The sequence below is a fragment of the Lepeophtheirus salmonis genome, chromosome 2 (genome assembly GCF_016086655.4).
Source record: "Lepeophtheirus salmonis chromosome 2, UVic_Lsal_1.4, whole genome shotgun sequence".
NCBI classification, from domain to species: domain Eukaryota; kingdom Metazoa; phylum Arthropoda; class Copepoda; order Siphonostomatoida; family Caligidae; genus Lepeophtheirus; species Lepeophtheirus salmonis.
The window spans coordinates 12000406-12023849 of record NC_052132.2 but is presented as its reverse complement, the minus strand read 5'-3'; positions in this window follow the sequence as shown (position 1 = coordinate 12023849).

The window sequence follows — 23444 nt, the reverse complement described above, 5'->3', positions numbered from 1 at the left end:
ACGATTTGGCCACATATCTAGCAGCATAAATAAATCCTTTATTTTCACAGATTTTAGGAACATGTAAATCATTAGAAGGTTATTCTATTGTATTTTCATCATTATTTATATCTATATTCTATTCCGAAAGCGCCCCCATTATTTTCGGTTCCACGATTTCCCTTACAGTTATCAATCTATTACATTCATAAAATGTATAAAAGGACGACTCTGTGCGATCCTTGCAGAAAGAGCATGTGATTAATATTTTTTCTACTTCTTGGTGAAGACTGTTGACGTAGCGAATCGATATCGTAGCCATCTCTCTCTTGAATCGGTGATTGGATTCTCATGACCGATGGCAATCCCACTTTATCGATCCCCGTGTCCGTTTTATTCGGCTTTTGAAGTCGTTTGGAAACTAAAAGAATTGGGGGTTTGATACTTTAATTTCCACGAGCCCCTTTCGATCATATTGTATATTGAGAGCCTCCAACGCAATGTAAAATGGGGTGTGTGGAACTATACATCCTTCTTTTATTTTGTCTTTTTACACGTCGCATGGAAATGATACGACTGGCCGTAACAAAATTTAAAAAAGACAGGTGTAGGAATGTGTTTATTTGCCCCAAGGAGCAAATTTCCGAATGCTATATTTGCTCATCTTTACTTTTCAAGGAGGCATTAAAATTTAAAGGCTCCTTTTCTCCCAACAGGGGGAGAACATTCAACAAAAAGGAATTCCAAAAAGACAATAGCCCATTCCAGTAAACCTCATTCTTAAGTATAGCGTCATGTTTCTTGAGAAAAAAACAATAAGGATCCAACCGTTTCAATTCAAGAACCCAAAAAAGTAAAAATTAATATTTGCAGTCTAATTTCCATGTAACTTAATGAAATGCTTATCTACTTTTTTTGCAAAATTCCAAAAAAAAACCTTTGGATAATTTTTTAAGCCATGTACGTAGAAGAAATTGGATGCTGGAATATTATACCCCAGAGTGTGAAATTTTTGATATAACGATTTGGCTACATATCCAGCAACATAAATAAATCCTTCATCTTCACAGATTTTAGGAAGAAGTAAATCATTAGACGGTTGTTCTATTGTATTTTCATCATTATTTATATCTTCCTCAATCTCACCTTTAATGATTTGAGGATAAATTATATCATCAAAGTCTTCATAAAATTCTATGTTATCTTCTGAATATGCTTCGCTCAAAATAGGACCTAAAAGGAGATGCAGGATTAGTATATATACATTAGTACATTGGTGATACTACAACCTGTAATTTTGTTGAAACATAGAAACAAAACATCGGTCTTCTTCAGTTCTGACAGGAACATTCTCGACAACCATTTTCTCTGAGCCACTTATTACGAGCATCCAAAATCGATCCATGGCCTCTACCGCACTAGAATGAGAGTGGGTTTGTCCAATATATCTTATTCTTGAAAAAAAGTTGATCAATTTCATTATTTATGTATAGAAACAGTGATATCAAGATTTTGAAGAAATACTTATACCCTTTTGATTGGGCATCAAAGTAGATGACTTAGGCAACACCACTTTACCATTTTTATTTCTCTTAATTTGCTTCATTATTACAATCACATTTATCATGCTTTGGAGAATATCCTTTTCTATAAACAAATTTACTCCTTAGGCACATAACGTCCTTTTTTGATATTAGTCGGAGCTTAATCTCATCAAAGCACAAAGACAGCTAAGTTTCCATTTGGAGTTTCGTTGGATCTGATTTGTTGAGTGATAATTTTAATAATATTTGCTTGTATTCCAGGAGCTGTTTTAAAATTTCGGATGCACCGTTTGAGGGTTGTTACACTAGGAACCGGAAATACACCATTGGATTGAATCTAACAGTTGGCTTTTGAGGAAAGAGACTTCAGTATAAGTCCTTTAACAAAATCCTCCTCATTCCATTTTCCAAACCTCTTCCCACTGATAATGAGCTTACATTGCGATTTAGTAAATCTCTTTTCCAGTTCTACTTTCATAGCTTCCTTAAAATTAAATTGGGATTTTAATAATCTATTTCCCGATTGAAGGATTTTCACTTTTTCGTCTAAATCTGCATTATGTTTCGTTAGTGACTCGAGTTCTAGAATGAGTGGATCTTTTCTGGTATTAGAAGCCCTACTAATTTGTATAATCCGGGATACACATGCTTGATTAGATGCGTTAACCTATTATAACACAATTGTTTGAGTTGATTTTACGTTGATTTGTCTAATGTCTCCAATTATATTTCATTAGAATATTCTTCAAAATGATTCTCACACATTCTAGGGCATTTTCCTAAATGATCCTTTCGATGACAAGCACTTTCTTATTTTTTATTCCTTGAGGGATCCTTTGGAAAATGATGATAAATGATGTTCTTAGGAGAATCACAAATGGGAATTGCACAACTAAAAGTTTCATTGTGCGAATACATTATACTTTTTTGGAATGGTGAATAGGTATTATTATCATAATAATCAATTAGTAATACTATAAATATTGCAAAATGTAAATAAGGTATAATATCATACTCCAAGCATACCAAATTTCTCTCTCTTGGCCCCCAAACGTAGTCCCAGTATTTAATTTTAGCCTTTTGTGAATTTGTGTTAGGTACACATTCTATACACTATGACTTCAAAATCTCCCTCTCTTGCCCAGCAGTCGGTACGATACATCAAATTGAAAATTCTAGCAAGCCCGATTAGATGATGGTCTAAGCTTGTATTTCTATTAACCTTGCATCCCAGGGGGTCTTATTGTAATCTTCTTCGGATAACATAGATGTGCGAAATCTCCTAACAGTTCTTCTCAAAGATTCCTGGTTATAAAGTTTTCAGCCACATCTAAAGTTAACTTACATGTCCATTGATTGACGATATTTGAAGGAACAGATTATGAACTTGAAGATAGGGTCTTTCTTCTTCAACTTTTTTATTAGGATTTTCTATGTTATATGGAGGAGGAGAGTGACTTTGTGTCAATTTGATAACTTCGTTGATGGTAGTTGATCTTCCTTTACACGTTTTTCGCTTCTCACATTTCTCATACAATTAGTCATTTTTTGATTTCTCAAGTAGATATGAATACCTTCGTAAGAAGTTTTTTGCTACCTTTTTGAGTTGTGATAATTTCCATCATTCTCTAAAATATTTTCACTTAGAAATCAGATAATCGCACTTAAAAAGTCAACAGCCAAATAGTTCTTACCTCAAACTTCTAATAAATTTATAAGCGTTTTTTTATTTCATTGGAATAAATAAAAGCGTAAATTACCAAACAAAGGAAGGTGTAATGTAGTTTACATGTGGTCACCTTTGTTTTAGGTTCATCAAAGAATGCAAAGAGAAATATAAACTGCGTAAATATGGGGGAAATAAATACATTAATAGTGAAGCAAAGAAGAATATCAATTAGTTTTTATAATTTTTTGGAGGGGTCCCTTACACTCTTTGAGGTTGCAACCATGGTTTTTAATCTGTCTCTAGAGGCTGACATGGTAAAAAACCCATATTCTGAGGTAAATATAGGGATGCTAGAAGGGCCAAAAACGTTGCATATTGGTTTTATTTGACATAAGGTGTGAACAAGAACCAATTTCACTCCCGTTTTAAAAAAAAATAAATATATTTATTTATCTTTGGTGCTTTGGCTAAATACATATAAAAGGGGATTGATACCCCCACAGGTGAAGAGGGTTCTAGAAACTTCACTAATCAGGTTGATGAGTTTGTAGGAGGTTGACTTGTTTCGATGATATTAAATACTCATCATAGTACCTTGTATCCTTTTTTCTTTTCGTATATAGGAATGATAATTTTTACTCAGTTCAAATAAAATGTTAACATTGGTGACCCCGACGTGATATCATGCCTCCTAAAAAGTCCCATTCTGATGGTCAATAACATGCGAACAATGTTGTTCAGATCGAACAAAAGTACGTAGCAGAAGAGGTCAGCAACTGAACTCTTGCCGTAGCAGAACTACGTATTCCAAAATTCTTGACGATGGATCTGGAAAATTAGTTTGGAAGAATTGAGCTGGATTTTTGATGAGGAAGATCAATGAAGATCAGCAACTGAACTCTTGCCGTAGTAGAACTACGTATTCCAAAATTCTTGACGATGGATCTGGAAAATTAGTTTGGAAGAATTGAGCTGGATTTTTGATGAGGAAGATCAATGAAGATCAGACCAAATATTGTTTAATGGCTTCAGCATTACCTGTTAAAGTGTTAGGTCTATTCCTATTTAAAAAAAGGAATCCTGTATGATTGTGCAAAAAAGACAATTTTTCATAAATAGAGTCTCTCACCTTCAGATAGAATTTTCTTGCTGAACTATTCATGGGGATTTTCCCCTGAGGAAGTTAGAGATGAAGTTGAGCGTCTCCTTGGAGAGGAATACATCCATGATTTGCGTCATCATTTACTAAGGGAGGCCCTCATCAGAAATGTGCCTAAAGACCAGCTAGGGCACTTGAGAGCACAGTCCCATTCAGTTTAAGAGTTGAAGCAAATGTGTGGTGCAGCCAAAGAACTTAAAATTCACATATTTCCACTATTGAAGACTCGTCCGCTTCGCCTCCGCACAATCATGTTTTTCAAAAACCTCTTCATAACACGTCCAAATTTACTAAATCTAAGGAGAGAAAAGATATCTGCTATTATTAATCAAAATTTGGAATGAACGCAACTACCTGTTCAGGAGCTAGTTGCCATTTTTTTGGTACTTATTTCAAAAAACTATCATTCCCCTGAAAAATATGAGTTTTTCATGAAATCGGTAGACTTCCTTGGACAATCTATTTCATGGAAAAGTTTGAGGCCTCAAGGAAGTAAGGTAAAGGCAATCCAAAAAGTACAAACTCCAAAATCAAAAGATGAACTGCATAGATTTTTGGGCATGGCACACTATTACTCTGAGTTCATCGAAAGATTGTCTCAATGACAGTCATTTGTACCCCTGTTAAAGAAGAATGTAAAGTTTAATTGGAATACAGAACATGAACAAGCCTTTCAAAGTATTAAAAATAGTTTGTCTAAAAGTACTCAACTTACATTCAGAGATAGTTCATTGTCTTTAGCCCTGACGACTGATGCATCTGGTACAGGAGTGGGAGCTGTTTTCGAGTAAAAGGTAAATGGACACTGGCAACCTCTAGCTTTTTGGTCTCGGGCTCTTTCAACGACACAATAAAAACATTCTACGTTTGATATGGAATTATTAAGTGTTAAGGAAAGCATCAAGCATTTTCTATAGGCATTGGATGGACAAGCTTATAAAGTTTTCATGGACAACCAACCTTTAGTCACTGAGATTGACATTAGCAATGCCTCTTGGACACCAAGACAGTTCCGTACTTTTGCATTCATAGCAGAATTCAATTCTGATATCGAACACCTTTCTGAAAAATTAAATCATACTGCAGACATTCTTTCTAGCAGTATACATAACATCACAATAGGCCGAACCTTCATTGAAGATATAATTGAGGATGAAAAGAAACAGGACCTTAATTTGCTTAAGTTTAAAATTAAACCTTCTTTTAAAAACATTGCAGGAACCCTCTTTGCTGGTTTTGGCAATGCTGACGCATTCTGTGTGGCTGTGTGATCTCCAGAATTGCGTCAAAGAATCGTACATTCTGTACACAAGGTCAATCATCCGGGATTCAAAGAAACTTTAAGGAGGGTTTCACTTTTTTATGCTTGGCCTAATTTGCGAGAAGACGTCAGAAACTTCACTAGAGAGTGTTTAGCGTGTCAGAAAACCAAACTTTTCAGGACATCATAACCAACGTCGTCTCTTGATCCGCCATCTGAAAGATTTTCCTTTCTTCACGTAGACATAATCGATCCATTCCCACTATTTTAGGGGCAGCGCTATGCCCTTACTATTATGGATCGTTTCACAAGGTGTCCAGAAGTGATACCTATTCCAGAAATAAACTCCAAGACACTAGTCAATAATTTTTTGAGTGGTTAGATTTCGAGGTTTAAAGTTCCAGAAACCATTGTGTCTGACCGAGAAACACAGTTCACAAGTTAATTATGGATGGGTATTTGAGAACACTTTGGATTGCAAGCAAGAACACAACCTCGTATATTTCAGAGTCCAACGGACTCATAGAACGTTTACACAGATCATTTAAGATCGGACTAGTAGTGCGAATCCTGGAAGAAAAAGAAGACTGGATCAATGTACTACCTGTAGTTTTATGGGGATTAAGGAACTCAGTACCAATAGACTCGAGTTCTAAATATTCACCTTTTCAATTACTCACAGGCCGCTCAGGATCCATTGCCTTTAATTTATTTAACGTGTCTACCTTTAGTTCTGGCCTTAAGCCCCCTTGATTTTTTCATTTGCCATTCGAATGATGAACTCATCTTCTACATAAAGCAAACTAACTCCAATATCCATTTCCTTTTTAAGTTCTATAACAATTCCCTTAAGAACACTCATGTATAGTTTTAGAAAAATAAAACTGACGTTCTCAGCATTGTTATTAGGTCTATCTTGAAAATAATTATCCTCAATTAACTGAAGACCTCTAATGATTATATTCTTAGTACCCTTTAGGTCCAAGTTCTTCTTCTGTACTTTTAATATAATTTGAGCAAGGAAGGCTTCCATCGGATGAAATGCTCATGTTCATATCAAATCTCGTAAGTTTTTCCTTACCAATGTTCACTTCAAAAAAAAAAAAGTTACTAATGACACCCTTGCCGATACAAGAGATAGTGAGTTTTAGCACTGTGTTTATTAAGCCACTTAAAATACTTCGTCATACAAGCTAAATTACTCAAAGGTAAAAATATATTTTGAGTGCTTTAAATAGTTATTCTTCATTTATTAACCATAATAATATTGAAAGCCTATGAAATAAATAAAATATTTTATCCAAAATTTCAAATTCCAAAATGTTTCTCGGTTGGGATAACATAAATATGGTATTGGCAATGACAATCTTGTATACTAATTGACAATCTCACCAATTTCAAGAATTATGTGACGCGTATTAGTGATTATTTACCAATAATCAATTTTCAAGCTAGAAAATATGATTTTACAATATATTAAGTTAAATTGTCCTAAGGGAAGAGATAAGTTGAGGAGTAGCAAGTGACAATCCTACATAATCCAGACTAAGTACATATACTTTAACAAACAGAGACTATGGCTCGTATTAAAGGATTATTTCATTTCCAATGCAATGAAGTAGGAGTCTAGTCCATAATATATTTCATTGCGGAGAAAGGACAAAAGGAGTTAACTACAAGCGAGTTGCTAAGCGGGTTTAGTTTTTAAATTGTATGGTTAGAGACTGAGATATAGTCTAATCCTCTTCGACATCTTCCAGCATTATACATAATTCTGATGACATCAAAGTAGATATTGTTAAAAACAACAACATGATACTTCTTGTGCAGGTCCACTTTAGTTGTTAATTTAGTCGTCTAAACACTTAGCCAGGGATCCCCAATGGACAAGGGGCGAATCCAGTTTCAAAAAATAAATGACTTAATAAAGAATACATTTAAGACAATCGAGAGTCCTAATGCCATAATCAAATTTAAGGCCATAAGATAAGCGGATCTCTTATCAGTTATCTTTATCTCTCTTAAATGATATCCTCTATCCTTGAAATGAATTACATTTCATGTCGGGGAGTTAGATTTGACATCTGGAATTCCTCCATCGTATAACAAATCTCAAGATGCCCCATACTTATTATTCTCACTTCAAGATCAAATTTAAATAAGAGACTCAGGTAAAATTTTTGGTGTAAGTTTCTTCTGTTGTTTTTTTTGGTTGAAACAACAATATGAGTGTTTCCAAGATCCAATTAAAAACAGGATATATTTCGGACTACAGCTAGCTGCTGATTTTTTTTCTTTCCTTGCTTTTCTTCTATTAGTCTACCGTATCTAGGAATTGTCTTTGAAGTAGTGCTGTATCGTTTGCAAACGTTCCTTGCTTTTGAACGACTCTTTTTACGGTGAACGTACAGAACCGATTTAGTAACATACGTGAACCAAGGAGCGCTCTAGAGAAAGAATATGCACTCCTTTTTGATATTTTACAATTTGGCATGCAAAAATATTATTCCAGTTCATTCGATGTATTTCAATAGGGCATGTGCGTTGTTTACTTATATTCGTTTGTGTACACGTCACCAGTGAGTAGCACCAGATTGCGGAAAAATAATAAACCTCCTATAATAATTATGATTATCCGGCCAAAGAATACTAGCTAGAGAAAGACTTCAGACGAATTTGAGTCACCTGTTGGCAAAATCCCTTTAATTTTATTACTCATTATTACTTGAGACTTTATCAAAGTGATTTTATTAAGTGATCACTTATAATTAAATAAAAAGTATTAATTTCAAGAATCTACCCTTTTCAAGAAATAAAAAACGTATGAAGTCCTTCTGAGTTCTCGTTAGTAGTCTTTGAATTACAATTTAAATATAAATCCATTACAACTAATCTGTCTATTAGTCAATGTTACTATTACAAGCTTAGGCAACAAGAAAATTGTTTTTTTTTCTTCAGAAAGAGTTATTAGATGAGTATGGACTGCCTCTCCTCCTTTCGATGCAAATATCAAATAAGTTCAATCCTCAGAATCTGTTTCTTTAGTGAACAAGAACTAACTTATCAAGATAACGAAGAGCTATCATCCTTTTGGATAAGGATCTTTCAAAATAATACGAATATAGTCCATTCATGAATTACTCATTCTCATGAAGTTGAGGAAAGGGACTAACATTTCTTCTCATGAAGGTCAAGCTAATTTTGATTGATGAATTATTACTTTCTACCTCCTAAATAAAGACAACAACAACAGTCAACATCTAATATAAATAATTTATCTTCCTGCAATTAATATATACTTTAAATCTAAATACTAGTATGTTCATCGGAGCCCACTGATCTCTTATGCAATAGAAACAAATAACTTTAATTTAACATTTTGTTGTAAATTTTCTAGCATTTGGGAATGAGATACTCAAGACTGATACTTATCACTTTGACTTTTCTTTATTTATGTTAATATTTAATACATACATGATCATATCCATATGGTCCTTTTGAATTTATTTTTGTATTCAATAATTCATTTCAATTTATTTATTTAGAATTTACTCTGTAATTGTTTTTATTAAGTTAGGAGTTTTAATGCAGTTATTTATTTTAGAATCCATTGGTTGTGGCTTATACCAAATTATTTTATTTAAGTTTATTTCATCCCTTGTTTGAATATTATAATATTATTGAAAATTATTAAAAATAGGTGATTTTCATACTACGCATACAATTTAATTTATTATAATTTAGGAAGAAAAAGGGCATCAGGAAATTGATGATGAGGATTACAACAGTTCCTTTAAATATTTGATTAGAAACCGATAAGATCCAAAATCATTCTCGTATTTGGAGATTTCGATACTCCCATAACTCTTCCTCAATTATGTGCTACGATAACTTATCTTTGACCTAGTACGATGAGGACTCCACTTGGACTAGATTTTAGTATAACTCATACTATACTAAGCGACATAATTATTCATTCTAGTCGATGAAAAGATACCTACCCTTGCTGTAGATTATATTTTCTTACTCAAATAATTAAATAAATACACTTTTTGCTTCAGATTTGAAATACATTTTTATTGGAGCTCATCATTTTTTATTGCGTTTAAACCTTAGCAAACAACATAAATTATTTAAAGCATTGAAGATATTCTGATTATAAAGGCGTCTTGCTTACTCGTTGTTAGTTTTTATAACTCTTTTCATTTATTATAATGATATCTAATTATTTTTTGGTTCTCATGAACTTTATAATTTACCTCAGAGAAGTATTTTCTTCCATATAATTGAAAATTTTATATGCTATACTTAGGCCATATTGCTTAAAAGTATGATTTTCCTCACATTCTACTTTAGGAATGCCTGAAGCATAACGATCATGTTAAAAAATACTTTAATTTATTAAATATTGCCCAATTATTTTTAAATTCGAAAAAGTTTGAAAAACATAACAGCAAGTTAAAAAGAGTAAATTTATCAAAAACAGTTGATATCGAACTCATCCAGTACTTTTTTGAGACATCATATATACACGGTTCGGAAGCAAAAGGTGGACTGAATGACTGATTTTAGAAAAATGTAAATAATTTTATTTTTTAATAAATAATTTCGAATGTTTTTAACAAAACTTTGAGACACGACCTTTGTGAACATGTTTACTCAATATGACCGCCCTCAGTAGCAATCACAGACTACACACGGGGGCACAAATCCTTCCAGGAGTTGATGATGTGCTTCTCGGACAGGTTGTTCCACTCCTTCACAATGGTGGCCTTCAGGGAGTCCACATTCGGGTGAGATGTACGGTTAGTCTACCTCTCAAAAGTGCCCCACACAGATAAGTCCAATGGGTTCAAGTCCGGCGAAGATGATGCCCACTTTCCTTGGGCCAAAAATCAGCCATGTTGTCGGCGCAGAACTTCTGGCATTTGACCGATGTGAGTGATTGTGCACCATCTTGGGTCCACATATAGTTGTTTTCTTGGTAGGTGGCCTAGAGCTATGGCATTATGATGACCCTCAGCACCTTGTAGTAGGCCTCCTGGCCGATTTTCTCTCCAGCCTTAAAAAATAAGGGAGGCATCTTCTTGCCGTCGGACGCCACGACCCCCAGGATCATTGCTTATTCCGAATATTTTGTACGGATCACCCCTTGACCTCCTCTGGTGATTCCCCAACCCAACAGTCACTTTTGACGGCTATAGACCTGGTCCACGGTGAAAATCTTCTTGTCTTAGAAATTTTTTACTGTGGATCCATTTGCCTTGATCCACCCACGAACCTTCTTGCACCTCTGCAGTCTCCTTTCCCTCAGAGTGTCCGTAAACAGGTGGGGTGGGTTCCTGGTGTAAGAGGACACCCCCAAGTCCTCCTTCATAGCCCTCCTGGTTGTCTTCTCCTCCATGTCAAACTCGTTAGAGGACGATTTTTGTGGGATCCTCCTTGATCTTCTTCTTCAGCCCCCCAGAAAATAAGAATCCCTTTTCAAGTTGAGTCCCCCACTTCCTTCTTTCCTTGAAAGGTATTTTCCATCCTTTTCCATCTTGGTCACCTGGAAAATGAGGCTCCTGAATCACTTCACAATGTCCATAATCTCTGCCACCTCAATTTTGGCAGCCAGAAGGTCTGAGATAATCTTCCTTTTTGCTTCTTGCTCACTCATAATGAAAGTTTTGAGAAATGTTTATTATTGTTTACTTATGCAAAGAGGACAGGAGATTTGGAATATGCAGGGAAAAACCACAAAACCGCACTATTTTCATTACATAGTTAGCATTTATTAACAGTCCACCTTCTGCTTCCAAATCCTATAGTCCAGTTGATGTTCGTTTACCTGCTAAAAAAGTTTCATTGGTGATACTTGTTACTTTCTCTCTGAGTCTTTCCCATTCAACAGGCCAACATGAGAAATCTTTTAAAAAGTGAAACTGAGAGTAGACCATGGTAATTAGTTTCTTTTATTTATTTCTCTTGGTAACTTCCAATTCGTGGGAATCGTGTATTTACAATCATCCCCGGTGTCCAAAAAACTTCCAATAAGTCCACCGTCACAAGTCAATCTTTTTTACCATTTCTTTTTCCATAAGTGCAGCGATTGTTGACCAATCAAACAAACTAAGGGCATCTTTGTAGATCTCTCTGCATAAAACTGTTGAAAAACTTTTCCATAACATAGCCAACCATACATCCATGTGGTGTACCTCCTCTGTGAAGAATCTTTTAGAAGGAGGGGTAATTGTGATCTGTGGATTGAGGTTTTGCAGACCCTTACCTACTAATTCTATTTCATCTTCAACATTGGCTTCAGTTGATTTTTTAGAAACAAAATCGGAAGTAGACAAGGAATTCAAATAGTACAGTATATTCAATAAAATATCACACTCATTATTATGATTATTGTCAATGATGTTTTTCAGAAGCTGAAGTGAAAGCGCCTTGTTCCTGTACATGAAAAATTGAAATATACATGATCATTAATACTGTACATTTTAACTGACTTAAATACTAACCAAATTCTAATTGATAAGTCTACATTAAATTTGGCACAAAATCCGCTGAAAAATCCATCTGAATATGAAAATTTAAGATTAAGATATATCAATGCCTGATCAATGGAGTCAAAGTGCTCATAAAACCATTCGGTAAGCGAGCTCTGTCTAGTTTTAAATTTAGTTTTGATATTGAGGAAATAGTATCGGCCATTGCGAATACATGAATTTTGTTCAAAATATTTTTTTTTTTAAGATCTGAGTCAAAGAGAGAGATGCCTTGCTCCTTAATATTTTGGTTGGCTTGGAAAAATAGGAGGGCATGTTTGGAAAGGGTGTTGGAATTACATCCTTGTTTAATATTTGTATAGAGATATCCTTACACCGATAGTTGTTGTATCCTCTGATTGAATTTTATAGTCGGGGGAAAAAAAATGCAAGTCACATATAGCAGAATATTTTGAAGGCTCCAAATGGCTAATTGTCAAAAGAGAAAGCTTTCATCCAATCCTTCTTCTCAGACGTAGTTAGCCTGTAGCCACTAAGGGATCCAGGCGCGACACAGCATTTTCCCATTACTTGGATGAACTTATATTTAAACAGTGTAATCAAATTTCCTCCGTGAAGTGAAAATGAATCTTACTTGATAAATTATTTGGAATGGTTGCGAGAGTCTTCCCTTCGTTACCTAAGAATTTATTCGTATAAATTATAATAATAATTAATAACTATCTTACAAATACCGCAATATTGCAATTATATGAAATATTATTAAAATAGCTAAAAAATACACTGACGTCAGACAACAGTTGACGTTATCTTAAAAGATACTGGTGGCCATATATGTAAATCCAATATGTTTTTTAGCTGTTAATTTGTAATTGGTTGCATAAATAAAGAATTTTATTTTCCTTAACGGTTGTCATTATTATTTAATTCCTGAGTAGTGAACATTCTTTTCTAAATATATTCAAAACCAGATTGAAAGTTCGTGTGTGCTCATAAAAGACGGAGCGTAACCCAGAGGATTTGTCGCGGAGTTATAATTGTAAGTCCTAGTGACTTAGAGTAGAATTGGGTATTAAACTCGGATTAACTCTAGCAAATGTCTTATTTTATATTCCTTTTTTCGTCCTCTCTTATCACAGCTGATTGTAGCTGAATCAATGAAACGTCATGAGCATTATTATTTCTCTCCTCCAAAACATTCTTCAAATTATTAGGGTTACCATGTTTATTTATTTTTATTTATTTTAACATGTCCATTCTTCACCAGATTCAAACCTTTGCTATTGGCCTTTAGCAATCCAGCCTGATATTAGCCCAAGCGACATTGAGTCACACACCTGGCGGATAATGAATATTTTTTTAGTTTGCTCGGGCCCTATTATATCGAATTGAATAAAAGTAGATAATATTATATATATATTCATATAATTATACTTTGATACTTAATCAATTGAGGCACCTTATATTAAAAATCCGTTTTAAAATGATGGAGGAGAAAAATATTCTTATGTGACCCAGTGCATATTTTTTAACATTTCTATAATTTATTATCCCGTCCAAATTTCATCTTCCCATCTTTTTGAAAATGACAAAATTATTTTTATTGCAAATTTAGACGCCATTAAACCTATTTTTGAAAAGGAAATATGTATGGGCATCAAATACGCCCATAAATTAACTAATCAAGTTATTCATCCCCATTCTAAAGAAAAAAATAAAAGTTCACTTATCACTAAAAAATTTATGAATCAACAATAGAGGCTTTAAGTAATTATGGTAAAAATAACGGAGAGTTGCAAAGTTACATACATCGATACATTTTCATATAAAATTAAGGGATGACAAAAGAAAACCCATTTCTAAAGATCATAGAACACAAATATATTATCTAATATCATTCGGAGAATAACTATTGAAATGGAAAACAATATCCGGTAAACGCAACAGTTTATCCAATGAAACATTTCAAACTGAAATTCACACAGTTATAGGATCGGCCTACATTTAAAACACATTAAGCTTATATTATTACTCAGAAAAATAAATTTTGATCCCATTGAAATGAGATTCAGATGGTATCGTCAACTTTTTGGTGGTAATTACTCTTTGAGTTGCAGACATTTTTTAGAGAGTGAAAAAAAAATTGAATTACGTCCTTATTGATAATGAAAAATAGGTCCTTCAGAAAAAAAAAAAAAAATCCCATCAAATCTTCGCTACAAAACGTTGAAGATGATTCATAAACATTTTCGTGAAGGATTTCTGACGTAAACATCAGAGACTCAGATAAAATTACCAGATTATAAATTGTAATTTATTGCGTCAGTGGATTTATTACCTTTATTATAAGGAAAGTTTACAACAAAAATGTTGTGTTGAATTGGCCTTTTCATCAGAAAATGATCTTGTTTATGTGATGAAACTGGGACACATTATATCTTAAATTCATTTTTGGATGCCATGGATACAGGTGGGCTCAAAACATCAACAGATGTCATGTACTTGTCTACAATTTGTCTCTATCAAATATTACATAAATTTTTTCAAGTAGATTCTATAAGAAACACATTATTTATATTTAAGAATCCAAGGCATGTATTTGCTGTAACTTTGATAAAAGAAGAGGTACACTTGGATAATTATAGCAAAATGTAAAATCATTACAAATTTAATAACCTTTTAGATAAAATATCTTGTACAATATGTACAATTTGTCGGTAATTTTTTTCTTCTTATGAAATGAATAGACAAAATCATTCTTCTACAATAAGAAAGAATTTATCAGATGAAAGTAATTAGGCTAAATGAATGAATAAGCTTCAATCATTAAATTCATATATTTCGATTGAATTCCCATTTATAAATGAATAAATATGCCAAATATAGTTGTTAACAACCTCATTTTTTACTTTAATTTTGTCAATAAGTTTCATTATAAATCATACATATTCACAAATCACATAACATATAATCGCTTATTAGCTATGTTTCCGATTGATCTCAAGAAATGGAGAGCTCCTTTGTTGATTTTAGGAATATTCAGAAGTTGATAATTGAATCACACCCATATTTAATTAATCTCTTGGCTTCTAAAATTGAAACAGTTTTTATAACATTAGCATATAATAATATAGTGTAATACCATAAGTAATAAAATAGTACATACATTGACATGTCAGGGATAGATAATCACAGTCTGGACGCAGCTCAAACAAGATCCAATTGCCTTTGAACGTTAAATAATACGGCATTGATGTTAATCTGTCTCTATTAAGTACTATATTTAATAATCAATTATAAATTATGAGAATAATTGAAAAACGACCTACGGATGAGAAAATAAGTTTTTCATGGCTTGCCGATTTTGTTACTTTACCCAGTGAAAAAGAAAAGAACGGTTTATAATTTTAATAGTAGGTTTATTTTAACTGTGAGGCACATTTGATTATATCAGGGATAGGCAACTGGCGGGTCGGGGGCTGCACAAGGCCTCGATCTCATTCAGTGCAGCCTGCACATAAAATTAAAATGAGAGAAACACCGATAATACTTTGTTTCATTTGATACTTATTGGGACCACAAAAATTGACAATGACATCCAATTCATTGTGAGCCAGAAGGCAAAACTACGAGTCTCTCATTAGTTTTAATTAATGGTGCCATTATTGAATTTGAGCAATTTGGACTAAGTTTAAAAAAAAAAAAAATGATATGAAGGAGTTAGAATTTTATTCTGCACTTTTTTTAAACAAATTTTTTGTCTTTGTTGCTTATTATGGGCATGTAAATTTTATATGCAGAAAGTTGTATGTTGGTTCAATAAACGTACAGTTATCAATAAATATATTATGTGTTCTTATTGAGAATCTATTCCCTATCCCTGAATTATATGAACAAAACAAAAGTATTTGGAGGAAGAAAAATCCCCACCACCGTCAAGCATGGGATTGGAAAAATTATATTTTGGGAGTGTTTCTTTGCGAAGGGGAGATGACAACTTCACCAACTTCAACAAATCGACGGGAAGATGGACCATCCTCGAATAAATCTTGGGTGACAACTTCCTTTCTACCATGGCAACAAATGAGTGACTAAAAAAGAATAAGCACATTAAGGTCATGGAGTGGCCTGCCTAGTCACCGGATCTCAATTTTATCGAAAATCTTGATAAGTTGGCAAAATTAACAATTTGACAAAAGATCAAAGACTTATTTTTCTACTCTGTAGATTTATATTAATAGTTATAGTGAATACGACCTATTATATTCAACCATAGAATGTTAAGAATGGAGTTTTTCTTACCTGTTATGATTCCAAATGATTATCGTTGAAAGTAATATTCTATTTATGTTATTTTTTTCTGTCGAAATTTTATTGACTTACAATAAATTAAGAATTATTACCACACAAACAAAATAGTAACTAATAGTAACCAATTACTAAGAAATTGTAACACATAATCTTGAATATTAGGGCATGTAAAATATAATGCAGACTTCAGTACTCCCTGAGTGAACTGATCGTTTTTCACTGTAAGTTTTCCAAAAGAATACTAAAAACAACTGGAAGTGCCTCTTAAAAATCGTTCTCACTTTTTTTCCACACGATGAGGCTGACACATTCTTCGTTCATTTTATAAATTATAATAAAGGAAAACGTGGCTAACAAAAGTTAATTAATGTATTTTGTTATTACTTAACTAATAATTGTGTACAAGTGTTTTGCTTCTGGATGCAATTAGGAATATGACGGCATTACTGAGGATCCGGATGTGAGCTTTAAAAAATTCCCTATGAAATACTCCAAAAACATAACCAAATGGCTTTGGGCCATGTCAAGAAAACCCATTGACTAGACTCTATCAGTGATTTGAAGACTATGCAGTTTGTATTTTAAAGTATCAGATTTTTTCACTGAATCTTTTGATCAATCCCGTAATAAAGGAAAATAACTACAATGAAAGTAAGTAATGCTCCCAATACTATGTATATTGCTTCATGCTTGTGATTCTCTGAGACTTCCCGTTTTTTGCTTAATTATATTTTAAATATTTTCTAATGCTTGTCAAATGTTGGGACAACAAAATTATAGCATAGTTCAGAAGCATTTCCCTTCAATTCTAAATTATGCACTTTAATATTGCAATTTCTTCCCTTTTAGTTTAGGTAATCAATAATAATGGAGTATGTTTACAGGCGTTTGACAGATTATGCCATCCCATCAAAGTGGCTGAATCTACCAGGCTCTCTCTCATTACCATGGTCACCTCTAAGACCAACACAGGCATCAACTATGAACAAAATAGTGCATTTGGAGAATGGAAGACAATACGCTCTGTAGTATGCAATGTTTATAGAAGAGACAACGTGTCAGCAGAAGGTCTATATGACAAATTCTCTTGGGAATCATTGCTCTCGGGGTTCTTATTGCTTAAAACTCTAAAAGTTGCACATTTCAAAGTTATGCAGTTAGATATTGCAGCATGTCTGGAGGTAGAGGAAGACATATCCTTCAGGATCTTCTGTAACAACATCGAACTAAATAAGAGCTTAGTGTCACACTGCAGAAATTGAGGCACTAAAATTAAATCTTGTCACTGAAGCTAACAATATTGCAGCTTTTCTGGGCACTTGACATTTGTGAATACATTCTTAATTTCTTCAACTTAGTAGTAATGGACCAGGCGCAATCTTCCAAGTTTTCCTTCATAATGGGACAAATGTCTCATCTAATCTAACATCCAAAAAGTAAAATAGGTTATTTTGTGCTCTTTCCGTTGCCTGACTAGGTACCATGCTAATTCACCAAATCAAACTTCTAAAACGGTTGTGTGGTTTACGATAACAGGAATGGCCTGTAGTTACCAAGAAATAGTTTGTATGGTACATAAATCAAATTAAGATATCTGCCAGCTAGTGCAAGAAAGAATAAACTAAAAGTAAATTCTTCTTGTCTTATCAATTTGTAATGCCTATACTAACAATAGCAATTAAGTGAATCTACTAAGTTGTAAGAGTAACTTAGTATTTAACATATTTCCAAAGGTTACAACTTAAACATAAATTGTTTCCTTATTTGACACCTCGTTTAAGTCCATTTATACAAAGACAAAAAATGATAATATCGAAAATCTTATCTCCAAAAATAGATCAATATGAAATGCAAATTTTAGGTAATTTTAGATTATTATCGAAAATCTCCTAACTAAAAAACTTTTCCCCAGGATCTTTAACAACAGCAAGTAATAGTATTTTATATTGGTGGATATATATCATAATCATAGTGAATACTCCAAAGGAAAATTCTACGGAAAGAAAAGTCAAACTTCTGAAACAGTTGTATGATTTATGATAACAACAATTGCTACAAGTTATCAAGAAATAGTTTGCATAGTACATGTATCCATTGAAGATATCTGCCTCTAAAATAATAAAATGGTTCTAGTTAAAAAAATTATATGTGAATTCTTCATCGTCTTATCAATTGTGATGCCCATACCAACAAAAATAATTTAGTAAATATACTTAGTTGTAATTCTGTGAAAACTTTTTATTTAAAAAAAATCCATAGCATACTGTTTAAACGTAAATAGTTTCCTTATTTGACCCAATTCAACTCATTCAAGTGGTTCAATTCAATGCAAAAACAAAATAATTTATAAAATCTTATCTCTGATAGTAGATCAATATAATATACAAATTGAAAGCATTATGCATAAATATCCCCGCTATATAACTTCATCTTGAGGATTTTCAAGACCACTAAGGAAAGTATTTATATTGTTGGGTATATATCACAGTCATTATAAAAAAACTTGATACGTCTGTACATCTCTTAAAATATATAACATAAATCAAGTAAAATAATAAAAGTAATTGCTCAAATATCGTTAGTTATCGAAAGTTATTGTTGGAGGTTTAACGATAATGAAAGGCGTGGAGGAGACATAGCAGGTGTAACAGTTTATTGCAAACGTCATACTACCAGGCAGTAACTAACCTCCTAAGATATTTATAGGTACAAATATAAGTACACATATTTATATATAAACCCGCTTAAGATACTAAAGGAGATTGAGATGGGGAGACACTGACGCACGTCGACAGATCTGTTTATAATAAATGTAGTAATATTCTAGAATTACTTTACTTGTAGTTGGGGGTATTACGATAGTTTGTGATAGGTAACAGTAATTGAGTATTTACTCTGTATGTTATCCAATATCCAGTGAAAACCTATCAACAACTTGCAAATCAGGTAACTGTTTCTCTACCTAAATTCCTAAAAATTGTGAAGAATTTTGCGTTGCATACTGAAGATAAAATATTTCCTATAATTATTACAACAACAAAAATATTGCCAAACTTCATTCAACATAAGAGATGATTGTACTTCCAATATTATATTTTTATAATTACATAAGAAATAAAAAAAAATTGAACTAATGTAAAAAAATATACTAAATGAAATACGAAAGTAATATAAATTAAGTTTTTATATTTCTTGGTATAAAATGAAATTATTAAGTGAAAAGGATAAATATAATTTAGGATAAATTAAAAAATTAATTAATTTAAGATCATGAGACATTGTTAGGAGTCGAATGCATTTATACGATAAATTTTCATTAATCAAACTAGTCATTTCTCATTTTTTAGTTACAGGAAAGGAGGGAGTCAGCCTCTTTGTGTGAGAGCGATATTTTTCTGTACTTTCCATTAATTTTAGTATTCCTTGGTTTCCAATATATAAAATTTATCACTGAACTCCTTTTAAGTACTCCTGCCTACTTTGACTATTTTGGTAAGCTATGACTTATGAATATATTCAAGTTTAGGATCACATACTGGTATTTGTACTTAATTTGGTACATTGAGTGCGCTCTAATTCGCGTAATGTAAAGATATTATTATCATGAAGGATACACACAATTGCTAATTATAATGCTACACCCAATGTAACTACCCCCGTTGTTGTGGCCATTTAAGCCGTTGTTTTTGCCTTTTATGAGTTTTCTGAAAACCATTTCTTGGGGCTTATCAACCATAGCTAACCCTTAAGTAATAAAAAGTAATATTTATTGACTATGTAATGTTGGAAAACCTAATGATAATACACAAGTCTTTAAGTGAAGAAACAAGTGTCAGACAGACTAGTTGCGAACCATCCAAAGCTAGTACTCCCGTTGTTGTGAGCTTTAAGCAGTTGTTTTTGCCGTTTAATGAGTTGTGTATAATAATTCTTGATATTTTTAACTAAAATAGAATCATATTTTATAATTAGATTTGAAAAAAATGAATACTTACTGTTAGAAAAAAAAATATCCTTTTTTTTTCTTTGATTTTGGAGATGATATCGTTACCAACATCCTCCATTAATTTAATGATGTTTCCTTGGGAAACGATGGAATTACCCGGGTATTTCTCGATAAATTTTTTGAACGTAGGATGATTAGCAATGGATAATGGTATATTACATACAATAAGCATCTTTGTCAGATCAGAGTTAAAGTCTGACTTGATGTATTCATCATTAAATTGATTTTTTAGATGAATATCCATGCTCTTGATGAGATGAGGATAATGAGTGGCGTTTAATTCAAGACAGGGGACTAAAGGCACAATTACATCGACAAATCAGACAAGCCATCTATTTCTCGACCGGTAAGTATTTTCCCAATTCCGAGGCCTTCATTTCCAGAAATCCAGTCAGAAGGCAACGTTATTTTAGGCAATTAATTCAGTTCTCTATCGACTATCAGCATCCCATATTATATTAATATTGAATAATAAAGGCGGGAATTGATAACGTTCTTGATAGAGGAAGATGTTTATTATTTAATCAATGATACTTTAAGTATTTCTTTCCTTCTCCTCGCACGCTTTTGTATCCTTACCAAAATTATCAACCCTATGTATAGTGTATACAAACGAACAAAGTTGAAACGACCCACTGATTAAAAAAAAAAGAAATGAATCACTAATTCAATGAATCACGAGAGAACTGAATCAAAAAAAGAATTAAATCAACAAATGAACTTACCATATTAACTTAATTGCTAAATCAACGAATTACCAAAAGAACTAAAATCACAATAAGAACATAATCCTTTATAGTTGATTCGAACATTCAGGTAGCAATTCTTTGAGTCTATTCAGTCCTTATAACAAATAACTTCCTTGTGATAAAATACCAAGGACCTTTTGGAATCTGGCCTGGTTCCCTCATGAAATACTAAATCGAAATATTCGTAATTTTCCATTTTTAAAATGTCTACACTCTCTGGGTAGTACTCTAATTTATTGACGACCAAGCTAACTTCTCAAAATGCTCAGTACTATTACTGCCTCGACTCCCTTTCATTTATTTTTAATAACATCCATAAGCATTGAGAAATGATCATTGATTGGAAAGGAACAATGCCTAGGCAACTGCGGAACAAGCTTGGAGGGAGAGGGGGCGAATTAACAGAGCCCCTGAATATAAAGGCCCAATTTTACATAATTATCGGATATTTTGGAAAAATATATAGGATAATATTTCGAAGAGGGATCATAATATTAAGATAATTACGTGTACTTTTTCTAGTCTGTATCATAGGGCTGACCCATTGCCATGGTTGACTGTAGGTGCCCTGGAATATCTAAATCTAATAATTGATACTCATATGTATTATGTTTTATCGTACAACGTGGGACATATTGAGTTTTGAACCCCAAACACAACAGCTCACCTTCCATGAATTTGTGGTTGAGGTGCCATTAAAAATGTGTCTCACTCTACTGATCAAAATCCCCAAATAAAAGGGTCAAAGGAAAAAACCTTTCAAAAATAACCAAAAGTTAATTATTGAGGTAACTTCTTTAACTCGCAAATTAGAATTTGGGAGTCTAAGCAAATAATAATTCGAATTGAATTTAAGTCCACTAAGAAGTCTTCGATAACACACCCTCCACTCAGAGGAAAGAATCAGAAGAGCTTCATGGCTTTTTAACGACTGACGATTAGATAGGATTTTTCAAGATAATGAGGGAGTACTACAGGGAGGGAGGCTTATGAGGGAGTTCCTCAAAATTCAAAAAATTCTTACAATTTACATTACTAATTATGAAGGAATTTGTTTTCCTAAAAGGTCTTAGTTCACACACATATATTTTACTTCTGTCTTATTATTATCCTTCATGTCGGTACATTTATTGTATCACACAACCTTTCCCCCAAGAGAAACATAAAAGTCATAAAATTATCTGGTAGTTAGCCAAATAAGTCAATCACACCAATAGTTGTTTTTTTTTGCACACCCACAACTTTATTGACGATCTATTTTACCTGCAAGAAGATCATCCTAAAAACAATTTGAAATAAAAAATAAAACCACAACAGAATACTGTATCAAACTACACAAAAATAAAGGCCATACTAAAAAAATTTAACACAAGCTTTTAAACATCCTTGAACTAATCGTTGTTAATGTTAGTCTTCGTTTGTGAAAAAAATGGCATATATATGTGCAATAAAATTATATGTTATTAGAGTTGGAGTACTTCTAAGTTTGTACAAAATGATGAACACTTTTGTAATAAAAAAATTAATTTTATCTTGATGGAGTCCCATGTAAAGAAAAGAAAAATATATTTGATATAAAATAACTCCATGCGTATAGAAAATCATGAGAGATATCTTGTTTCTTATATATTTTGTGCCTTGACAATCTGTCAAAAAGTGAGCCGGTGTCTCTAAACCACCGTTGCCCATAAGAAATTTTTTTCTTATGAGCTATTTCCATAAATACTTCCTATTGTAAGCGTATTACTGACAACTCTATATTTAAACCAATAAACGAAACAATTAAAGTTTCCATTCGATAGACTATTAAGGATTTTTTGAGTTGGTGCTTCCTCTTTTACCGAGTCTCTCTTGTGATAAATCTGTTGAATGTATTGGGTTTTGATCGGTTATTCAACTTGTAGCAAGCAAACTGTTCGATTTTTAATCTCTTTTATATAGTGGAAAAGTATGTATGTCTCTGGAACCTATTTCACGCCAGTCAAACTCATTCTTTTTTTTAATTCTTCGACTTTCCATTTTTTTCACATTCAGTTAGATTCATCCCCTATTGAATATCTCACCAAAATACTCTAGATTCCTTTGATTGACGCTCCAGCCAAGTTGAAACACCTTCGATTTTTCAGACCAGGTTCTTGCCAATTCATAAGTCGGAGAACTTTCGAAGATATGTCTTTGCTTATGGTAGTAACACTAGCCCAGAACTGATTTTTTGGCTAATTTGCAATTCCTGGGCAATTGAATAAGTGCTCATATACCGGTCCAATTT